The sequence below is a fragment of the Phascolarctos cinereus genome, unplaced genomic scaffold, assembly GCF_003287225.1.
Source record: "Phascolarctos cinereus isolate Bilbo 61053 unplaced genomic scaffold, phaCin_HiC Scaffold_5;HRSCAF=322, whole genome shotgun sequence".
NCBI lineage: Eukaryota > Metazoa > Chordata > Mammalia > Diprotodontia > Phascolarctidae > Phascolarctos > Phascolarctos cinereus.
The window spans coordinates 285,266,640-285,275,781 of NW_027555958.1; the positions used below are offsets into that span (position 1 = coordinate 285,266,640).

The 9,142-nt window shown below is 41.3% G+C and overlaps 1 non-coding gene across 1 annotated transcript; it reads left to right on the forward strand.

The window, feature by feature from the left end:
- Nucleotides 1–7,631: 7,631 nt before the first annotated feature.
- LOC144458027 (U6 spliceosomal RNA) lies at nucleotides 7,632–7,736 on the forward strand. The gene has a single exon (XR_013487588.1). It is a non-coding gene; the product is annotated as a U6 spliceosomal RNA (small nuclear RNA).
- Nucleotides 7,737–9,142: the final 1,406 nt, after the last annotated feature.

Genomic DNA, 9,142 nt, shown 5'->3' on the forward strand with positions numbered 1-9,142 from the left:
TAGATAGATAGATAGATAGATAGATAGATAATAGACACAGACAGACAGACAGATAGATGGATGGGATGGATGGATGGATAGAAAGATAGATAGATGGACAGAGATATTACAGATAGATAAAAAGATGGATAGGGAAATAGGTAAATAGAGATAGAAAGAGAAATGAGATAGAAACCAAGAGTCAGAGATAATTTGTTAAATACTACATGGAAACCATCGTGGTAAGCATTGGTGATATAAAAAGGAGAAAATAAAATGATCTTGACTTTCAAGGATTTTACAGTCTAATGGAGGAAGAAAACACATAAAGGAGAGGTGGAAAGGGAGAAGGGTTAGGACGAGGAAGGGAAGGTGGGCACCTAACCTCAAGTTTCCTGTAACATCTCTTCCCTTCATCCTCAAAGCTGACTTCAGCTCACACTTTACTGAGAAAGTAGAGGCCATTTACCATGGACCCTCTGCCTCTTCTCCACATCCCACAAGCTCTGAACATCATGCTCCATTCTCACCTCCTTTACCTCTTCCTCTGCAGACTATGTGCCCTTCTCAACACCTTTTCATGTACCCTTGATCTCATTCTCTCCCCTCTTTTTCCATCCCCCTTTCCCTATTCGCCCCCTTCCCCAATCATCAATCTCTCTCCTGTCTTGTAGGCTTCTTCCTAGTTGCATTCATTCTTCTCCTGACTCTACTCCTGACTTTCTGCACTTTGCCACTACGTTTCAGCTGGCCCCCCCTCTGAAACTTCCCTATACTGGGCCTCCCCCTTTCTCCCATTGGTGAATTCCTCCCAAGGCCTCCATTTTGAGGCTCAGGCCCATCAGCCTTCATTCATCTCCTGCCTTTACTTCTGACTTTCTGGACTTCAATACCATGCCCTCATGGGCTTACTTTCCCTCACCCAAGCTTTTTCAGCTCCCTTTTGTGTAGGGAGCTGAATTCCTCCATTAGAATATAAGCTTTGAGAGGCCAGGGATTATTTTTCTTTTTTCTTGTATTTGCATCCCCACCACACAAACCCATAATAAGTAATTTATAAATGTAAATTGTCTTGCCTATAAATACATACAAATCTCTTCAATTCTTTTTTTTAAAAGGCAATTGGGGTTAAGTGACTTGCCCAGGGTCACACAGCTAGTAAGTGTCAAGTGTTTGATCTGAGGCCAGATTTGAACTCAGGTCCTCCTGACTTCAGGGCTGGTGCTTTATCCACTGCGCCACCTAGCTGCCCCAAAATCTCTTCAATTTTTAAAGTGAAACACACAAAAAGCCCTCCATTTGACCCCACCATCCATTTACACTATCATCCCCCACTCGACCAAACTCCCCCCAAAAGCTGTCCTCACTGGTCATTTTTGGTTCTCTTTTTGCAACCTAACTTTTTTCAACCTAACTTCCAACCTAATCACTCAGTTGAAACTACTGTTTCCAAAATCATCAGTGATTTCTTAACTGACAGATCTGATGAACTTTTCTCAATCCCTGTCCTTCTTAACTCCTCTGAGCCATTTGACAAAGCTGACCTCTTTCTTCTTCTGAATATTCTCTCCTCTCTGGGTTTTCACGACATGGCTCTTTTGGCCTTTCTCCTAATTGTCTGACCATTCTTTCTCAATCTCTTTTATTGGATCATCATCCATTTCACATTCCCTAACTGTGGGCATGTCCCAAGGTGCTATCCTAAACTTACTCTCTCCACAGTCTCTTCCTTGGTAACCTCATGAGCTCAGCAAGGCTTAATTATCACCTTTGTGCTGTTAACTCCATCTCTTCCTGGGCAACTAGGTGGCACAGCAGATAGAGTGCTGGGCTTGGAGTTAGGAAAAGACTTCTCTTCCTGGGTTCAAATCTGACCTCATACACTTACTAGCTATGGAATCTTGGGAAAGTCACTGAACCTTATTTGCCTCTGTTTCCTCATTGCTGAAATGAGCTGGAGAAGGGAATGGCAAACCACTGTTGTATTTTTGCCAGAAAAACCCCAAATGAGGTCACCAAGAGTCACACACAACTGAATTTGAACCAGATCTTTCTATACAGCCTTAGTAGCTCTCCTGAGCTCCATTCCCACATCACAAAAACTATATTGGATATTTTGAACAGAATGTCCCATAGACACCTCAAACTTACCATATATAAAGCAGAACACACCATTTCATGAACCTGCACCAATCCACCCCTTTTCTGAATACTGCTATTTTTCTTGTTGTTGTTCAGTCATTTTTAAGTCATGTCCAACTCTTCATGAAAACCCCATTTGGGGTTTTCTTGGCAAAGATACTGGAGTGGTTTGCCATTTTCTTCTCCAGTTCATTTTGTAGAGGAGGAAACTGAGGCAAACAGGGTTAATTAAGTGGCTTTCCCAGGGCCACACAGCCAGTAAGTGTCTGGGTCTAGGTTTGAACTCAGGAAGATGAGTCTACCTAACTCCAGTCCCAGTACCACAATCCTTCTAATCACCCAGGTTTAATAATAATAACCTTGATGTTATCCTTGTCTCCTCATTCTTACCTACCCCAGGTACATAAATACAAATACTGGATTTGTATTGTATAAGCCAAATAATATTATTACATATACTATGTATTACATAAGTCAACTATGGTGGCTCCTACTGTAATATCATGCCTGTATCCATTCTCTCCTCTCCACCCACACAGCCACCACTGTAGCTTGGGCCCTCGTTCTCTCTTGTCCATACTATTGCAATAACTTCCTAATTGGTCTCCCTGCTTCATGTCTGTCCACATACTTCACACAGCTGTCAAAGTGATTTTCCTAAAGGGCAGACCTGACCATGTCACTGTGCTATTCAATAAATTCCAGTGGCTTCCTATTATTTCCAGGATCAAATATAAACTCCTCTCTTTGGCATTTAAAGGCCTTCACAACCTGTTTCCAACCTACTTTTTCAGCCTCATTACACATTTTTTCTTCCCTTTAACATAGTCTACAGTCTATCCAAACTGACCTTTTTACTATTTTTCATACATCGAACTCCATCCCTCATTTCCATGCTTTTGAATTGATCACCTTCCACGCATGGTATATGTTCCCTCCACATCATTCTCTTTCAGAATCCCTAGTTTCCTTTAAAGCTCAACTTAAGACCTCACTTTCATAAAGCCCATTCTACCCCTCCACAGCTGATATCTTCCCCTCCCAAATTTTTTGCTGTTTCTTATTGAGTCATTTTTCCATTGTATCTGACTCTTCTTGACCCCATTTGGGTTTTTCTTGTAAAAGATACTGGAGTGGCTTGCCATTTCCTTCTCCAGCTCATTTTATGTATGCGGAAACTAAGAAAAAGAGGGTTAAGTGACTTGCCCAGGGTCACAGAGCTAGTAAGTGTCTGAGACCAGATTTGAACTCAGGAAGATGAGTCTTCCCAACTCCAAGCCTGGTACACAGTACTGCCCCCATTACCCTATGTGCCCTACATACCTATACCAATATACCTATATACCTATACCAATTACCCTATATACCTATGTATACCTAGGCAATTCTAGTACAAATAGCCTCTCTCACAAAGATTCTAGATACCATTAGCAAACCTTTAAGAGAGAAGAAATAAAAGCTTGGCATAGTGGGTAGTATGCTGGGCTTGGAGTCAAGAGGACCTAGGTTCAAATACTGCCTCAGACAATGTGTGATTGTGTGCAAGTCATTTAACATTCTCTGAACTTCAGTTTCCTCCTTTGTAAAATGAGGGAGATTGGACTTGATGACATCTAAAGTCCCTTTCAGCTCTAAACCTATGATCCTGTCAACCTGGGAGAGTTAACTGTCATAGCTGAGAGTCTGTGTGAGGATTGAGAGAGGGCTGAGAGAATTTCTTGGAGAGTTAACTGTCACGGAAAATGAGATTGCAAGAATCCATGAGAATTAGCTGTCATCTCCAAGAGTATGAAGAGACACTTTGAGAGAACTGAGTTTAACTCTTATTCTGTGTAGAAGACACCGTGAGGTAACTGAATTGTTGAACTGGGATTCCATTGCTGTGGAGGAGTCAGCAGGTAACAGCATTGTTTATAGTTGACTATGGTTATAACCTTTCTCAAGTATATATAGTATAATTATTGACAAAGTTTTTTTTTCCTTTGAGCAACATTTTAGTTTATATGTTTGCTTAAGCCCATAAAACTATGGTTTGAGAGCAAAAGAAGAAAGAAAGCTTATGGAAAAAGAGATTTCTCTTTTTTTAAAAAAAATCAATGTGGGTGCTCACAGCTAATTAATTAATCTCTTAGTTTATCATTTGTGGGAATGCATGAGGAAATATCAGGACATACCCCTTGATTGCCTTCAAACCTGTATGAGAGAATTAATAAGGTAACAAGTCAAATAGCTGGATGAGTGGTGGGAGTTGGCTGTGTTTGTCCCTAAGAAGACACTGCTGGCTTGTCACCTGGGATCTGTGAACTCATTTGAAAAAAATTTAAAAGTCTATATTAATATAATCGGCTTCCTTTTTAATTCTATGAACTTTATATTATGCCTTTAAAAACAACATAGTGGGAAGGAGTCCATTGACATGACCAGATTTCCAAAGGGGTCCACGACACAGAAAAGGTTTAAAATTCCTATTGGACATATTGGTCTCATTTAACAACATCCTCCCCACCGAACCCTTATAGCCTCTTTCATGGGACTGCTACAAACTGGGTTAACAAAAAGGCTGTCTTCACATGGGGTATAGCACATAGCTTGACTATACGTATATGTATAAATGTTATCTTCTCTGGTGAGATTTTAAATCCTCCAAAAGTAGGGACTTAAATTTTTTTTTCTATGCATCTGCAGCACATGGTTCATTGTAGTCACTTAATAAATGCCTATTGATTAATTCATTGATGTATACCTGATTATTCACATTAGTTAATTTATTTCTCGACATAATTCTGTTGTGTAGGTGAGGTGATATCATTATTGCCATTTCTTCAATCAGCAAATTGAGTCTCAAAGAAGCAATTCACCCAATGTCACACTGCTGGTTAGTAGCAAAGGTAGACCTCTCATAGCAGAATTGTTTCGATGATACCCTGAAACCATCTTCAGGATCCATTTCATGAGACTACCTTGGAGGTACAATTGCCTAAGTATCTCCCCTCAATATTTCATTAACTGAGCCCACCACCTTGAATGAAGTAATAAAATCAACCCACTTTATAATAACAAAGTCAACAAGCATTTTTGTACATTTCTTATATTTATTGTACAGAGAGCACTGTGCTTGGAACTAGAGGAGATACAACGTTTATAAAAGGTATAGTCCCAGCTTCCATGGAGCTAACAGTCAAGTGGAAGATTTGAGATATACGCAAATAACCATACGCAAAGGCAGTTAGGTGGTGCAGTAGACAAAGCATTGGGCCCAAAGTCAAGAAGACTCATCTTGCTGAGTTCAAATCTAGCCTCAGAAACTAGCTGTGTGACCCTGGGCAAGTCACTTAACCCTCTTTGTCTCAGTTCCTCAAGCTGGAGAAAGAAATGACAAACTACTCCAGTATCTCTGCCAAAAAAACCCCAAATGAAGTCAAGGAGCATTGGGTATGCCTAAAGTAACTCAACAACAACAATTTCCATATATAACAATTACATCATAGAGGTATAAAATACTATTGGACGTTGGGGAGGGGAATGGAGGGAAGGGGTCATGACCAGTTGGGAGAAGCAAATAATCCAATACTTTAAGGTTTTCTAAGCCCTTTATTCGTGTTATCTCATGAGAGCTTCCCAGCGTACCTATGAGTCAAGTGCTATAGGCAGGGCTGTACTGGTCCATATTTAACAACTAGCTCTTTGAAAATTGAAGGACATTCTTTTAAGTTTAATCTTTATGATTGACATTTTCTCCATCACTTTCTTATATTAAGCAATTAATAAAACAATAAGTCAAAGCCTGATCTGTAGCTTTTGTTGATTTCTGAGGTGTAAATGCTCACTGCTGAAAATTCTACAAGTGGCTCTCCCAAGTTGGTAAGAGCTGGTTGCAGCATACTCCTAGATTACAAACCCCAGTTCATAGAGGAGTAAACTGAAACTCAGAAAGGCTGACATTTGGAAGAACACATAGCTAGTGTTGGAAGCAAGTTGTGAACCAAGTTCTCTACTGGCCCCAAGTCCAATACTTTCTCCTATATCATCCTATCTCAATTAAGCACCTACAAGGAGTAAAACACATTTCACTTGAGCTTTAAGGGATAAGAACTCAACATTCAGAAGAGATGGAGGGAGGAGGAGAAAGGCACTGGAGACATGAGGAACAATGTAAGAAAAGGCAGGAAGTTTCGAAATCATGGTGGTGGATATGGGGTACCATGAGTAAGTCCACGTTCACAAAAAATACATGAAGATAAGTGACGCAGTACACCTTACCCTAAAGATAATCAGCATTAGAGCAATGCTCTAGGTTCCAGGGTAGTAAATTACTCAGACATTCATTAAATACCTACTGTATACAAGACCTTAGGGGAAGGATATTTAAATGATAATTGCACAATACAGTGGAAGACATTGCAGAGAGGTGAAGGTGGCCTGAAAACAATGACCAAGAAAAGGAGACAGCAGCATAACGCAGAGGAAAAAGTACTGGATTTGTAATGCCAAGACCATGATCCAAATCCTGAATTTTCCACGCTGGGTGTTTTCTTCTGTTCCTGAGGCCTGTCCCTCCGATTGGCTGTCTCCCAGAACCTCCATATTAAGGAAGAGACCCAGGGCATCCATTCCTTTCCAGGCTGCACTCCTTACACGACCAGACATTCTCTATAATGCCCCCATGTTGGGAACCTTCATCTTTCCCTTCCTCTCCCCCACTTTTCAGCTCCCTTTTATGTGTTCTCTTCTCCCATTGGAATATAAGCTACTTGAAGGCAGGGACTGTCTTTCTGCTTGAATTTGTATTCTCAGCACTTAGCACAGTGCCTGGCACATGCTAACCACTTAACAAATGCTTGTTGACTTGACCTGTGTGGCTTTGAACAAGTCACTTAACTTTTCTATGCCTCGGTTTCCTCAGCTGCAAAATAAGAGGTTTGGACTTGATGACCTTTAACTTCCCTTCTTTTTCTAAGTCTATCATCCTACGATAGTTGAGTGCTAGGCCATCACCAACTGTCTTGACTTGTGCCTTGCCACTGGACCCCAATGACTCTGTAGGAGAGAGTGAGGCTGATGACTTTACACAGCCCTGCCTCACTTAAATCCAATTCACGTGCAAGTCAAGACGTCACTCTCCTGGTGTCATGGATCCTCTTCCACACTGAAGGACCAATAACAAAACAATTGAGTATAGACTGAAAAAGACCTATGGGCTGAAGGGCACCAATACAGAAGTGATGAGAGTGAGAGGAGGGAATTTGGAGATGTTTCTATGAGGCTGGAATAGTCTGGGGTTATGAGAGCGAAACATTCTTTGCTTCCCATTGGACTCGGAGTTAGGAAGAACTGAGTTCAAATCCTGCTTCAAATACTTCCTTCCTGGTGTGACTCAGGGCAAGCCATTTAATCTCTCAGCTTCAGTTTCCACAACCTATAATGAGGATTATACCAGCACCTACTTCCCAGGGCTGTGGAGAGGACCAAACAAGATAACACGAAGAAGGGGCTCTGCAAACACTATCTAAGTGCTCACTTTGGAAGTATGTTTGCTAAAATTGGAAAGACAGAGAAGATTGACCTGGCCCCTGCGCAAGGATGTTGTGCAAATTCGTGAAGCATTCCATATTTTTTTTAAATGCTATATAAATATGAGCTATTATTACTGGGGGAGCGATTTGAGAAAAGATGCTGAGATGTTAGCCAGAAAAGAGTGGGGGCCGAGAGGGGTGAAGAGTGGAAAGAGTTTTTGATAAGAATTCAGATGGCAGAGGATGGCATCTGAGGTCTACTACTTACAACATATCTTTGGACAAAACACTTTTGTTCTGAGCCTCAGTTTCCTTACCTGCAAAATGGGTTTTGAAGTAGATGATCTCTCACATCTAATTTTAGTTCTTTGTGTTAATGTTAAACAAGTTGGTTTGGCTAGAACTACACAGCTGACTTTCATGTATTTTGATAACCAGCTTCCCTTACTCTCAGTCATCCCCCACCCACATACACACACACCCCATCTAAGTGAACCCAACCATCTCCTGCTCACCCTAAACTCAGATGACTAGATTATCTGTCCTGAGGAAATCGTGCTGTATTCTTAATACTGCTTAGTAGTAACCTCGTTAGGATGTCAGGTTCTTTTGGGATGCTGACTGTGTCATAGAATTCATTGGTTACTGCTTCTGGCTCATCCTCTAAGAGGCTGTGTGACCAAATGGATAGAATACTGGATTTGATTCCAGGAAGACATAGGTTCAAACCCATCTCTGACATGCAAGTCACTTACTGTCTCGAAACTTCCAGTAACCTCTAAGATCATACAGATGAGGAAACTGAGGCTCATAGGGGTTAAGAAGACTAGGTTGATAGATGAGTTTTTTGAGTTGCTTCAGGGAAGACACAGAGAAGATTGAGAGCCAGAGAAGTTAAGAAGATTAAGCTGATAGGATTTTTCAGTGGCCCCATTGTGCCTTCCCTGGGCAGATCTTTATCGGATCTGAGGGTCCTAAACCCTACCTTAATAATCTGAAACGCTCAAACCAATCCACTCTCACTTCAGGACCCTAGCTCTCATTTATCACAGTTGCCTCCATATCCTTGTTTGTCCTAATATCATGCTTGTAGGGAGTGCTTGTACCCTTCTTGTGACTTAGGATCTTCTCTCTCTCCACTATCAGCACTATTATTGCAAAAAGAACAAAAGACTACCACTGGAACTCCCTTTTCCCATCCCACAACTCCCCCTTTTCTCCCCCCACTCTCCCACCCACCACATACACATTACATAGCCAGTGACCTCATCAGACAAATGCTGAAGTGGGCCTGTCTCCATAGCAACGAGCTGGGCCAATGAAAGGTAGGGATAAGAATGCTGAACCAGGAAGTGGGACCTGGCGGGCGGTGGGGGCAGAGAAGCTCTATTGAGCAAACAAACAGCACTGGGAAGGCAGAAGTCAACTGACAAACCTGTTTGCTATATGTAAAGAGTTTTCCTTAAAAGAAATATGCTGTGAAAATTCCCCTTTAGCTGAATAAATAA